Source organism: Danio rerio, chromosome 6 (genome assembly GCF_052040795.2).
Source record: "Danio rerio strain M-AB ecotype USA chromosome 6, GRCz13ab, whole genome shotgun sequence".
Lineage (NCBI taxonomy): Eukaryota > Metazoa > Chordata > Actinopteri > Cypriniformes > Danionidae > Danio > Danio rerio.
Window position 1 is genome coordinate 2730061 of NC_141026.1, and position 2440 is coordinate 2732500.

Here is a 2440-nt window from a genome sequence, read left to right on the forward strand (position 1 = left end):
GCCATTTTAAGCCTGCGAGACCCTGATTTATCTTCAGAACTAAAATACTTTCATACAAAGAGAATTTAGATGAAATGCTGGCGCTCTCTTATCCTTCATAGACGGCAAGCCCCCCCCCCCCCCCCCCCCCATCCATATAAAAAAATTAACATTTTGAAATTACTTTAAAATTAAATAAAAAATTAATTTTCCATTTAGTAGAATAGAAATATTATGATAATTACAAAAACTTTCCTAAAAATGACAACAAAGTCATCTAAAATGTCCAAACTAATACCCCAAAAAATTATCAAAACTATCACCCAAAAAAATGGACTGAAGGAGATATTGGGAAGAATCTGCATGCTGTTCTTTTCCAGCCACAAAAATAAACAAATAAACAAAAAGGCACCAAAAATTACAACATAATCATCTAGCCCAAAATATAACCCCACCCCACCATTCCATAACACACACAAAAAAAGATTGGCCAAAAGGAGATATTGAGAAGAATGTGCATGCTGTTCTTTTCCAGCCACAAAAATAAACAAATAAAAAACAAATAAACAAAAAGGCTCCAAAACCTGACAAAAAGTTACTACAAAATCATCTAGCCTACACCCCCCCCCCCCCAAAAAAAAAAAGTTGGCCAAAAGGAGATATTGAGAAGAATGTGCATGCTGTTCTTTTCTAGCCACAAAAATTAACAAATAAAAAGCATAAACAAAAAGGCACCAGAGATGGCAACAAAATCATCTAGAAATCCTGAAGAGAAGATATTGGTGAATAAAGTGGTTATTTTTGCCCACAAAAGTATTCTAAAGTACTTTTTAAGGATGTTTTTGGTTCAATTCTGAACTCAAATCGATCCTTGCTGTCTATGGTGGATAAGAGAGCTCCGGCATATCATCTAAAATATCTTCATTTGTGTTCAAACATGAACAAAAGTCTCATTATGACACAAGTCTGAGTATTTAATGACGGAATATTTGTCTGAACAATCCCTTTAACTAGATCTGAAGTCCAGTGTGGAGGCGAGAACGGGCGCATTTCCCTTCATTAGCCAGTGTTTTCATAAGCTGTTAGCAAAGCAACCTTATTTGCACTTTATTCCAGAGGTTTTGAGTGTGAGTGTGATGTGGATTATAGCCATCTTGATTTTAGATTCACACACTGGCACACACACACACACACACACACACACACACACACACACACATTTATTCTTACTACTGAATGGTACGGAGATAACTATTTATTTTAGCTTGTAGATCCTTCATAATGTCCTTATTTTTTTATTGCCGTTAGATTTCCTCCTCCTCCTCCACGACGGTTGATTAAAGCTACTGTACATAGTCTATTTTTTAAAAGTATGGAAATGTAAATAGCAAACCCTTTTTTAATTTCTGAATCCTAAGCTAAAGTGTTGGCATCTTGACCGTGTTTTTAACGTTGGTGAGGAAGATGTGAAACGGGTCTCTGATAGCTAAAACCCAGGCAGAAGCGGTGGGTTAAGTACAGCCGTTTGGTTCTCATAGCTAAGCCTGTTTGTTGCTGTAGCATTGATTGACACTACCATGATGACACTGACGATAACGCACATTCATTTCGCGGAGGAGTTCGGGGACTGTTTTATTAAGCTCTTGTTTAGGGAATAATTCATGCAAACGTCACAGATAATCATTTATTTAACTGTCATTCCAAACCGTTATGCGTTCTATTTGATGCTATTTAAAAAGAGAGAGTGTGAAGAATGTGCATGCTGCTTTTTTATTTTCTGTTTTTTACAACTGTTGGTTTCAGTGTAATAAAATCAAACTCCAACATGACAAAAATAAAAAAATTACAGAGGCAAAATAAAAAAAGCCGCACAAAGAAATCTGAAAAACTCTGTAACATTGATCAACTTAAAAAGAGAGAGTGTGAAAAATGTTCATGCTGCTCTTTTGCATTTAATAAAGTCCAGTATCAAAAAATAAAATAAAATCACAACAAAATTCTGATGTATCACCAACAAGGGAAAAAAGAGCACATAAAATGAACAAATGGGAAAATTTGAGGGGTTTGAGGAACTGTTAGTTTCCATGTAATAAAATTAAGCTCCAAAATGACAGAAACTTAAAAATGATGAGACAAAAAAAAAACAAAACCAAAAAATATTAAATAAATTTGCTTATATAACACCGAAATACAAAAACAGATACACAGAATCACCTAAAATGTACAAAACCTTTGAAATATCACCTTTAAATGACTTTAATCTCTGATAAATTATGATATTTGCAAAAATTAAAAAGCATACAACACCAGCAGATACAAACACACCTAAAACTGCAAAATCATTACATCAAAATCAACAAAACATTGAGCACCACTTTTGCAAAAGAGATACTGAGAATATTGTGTATGCAGCTCTTTTCCCTGTAAAAAACACCTAAAATTGGCATAAAACACAAAGGAG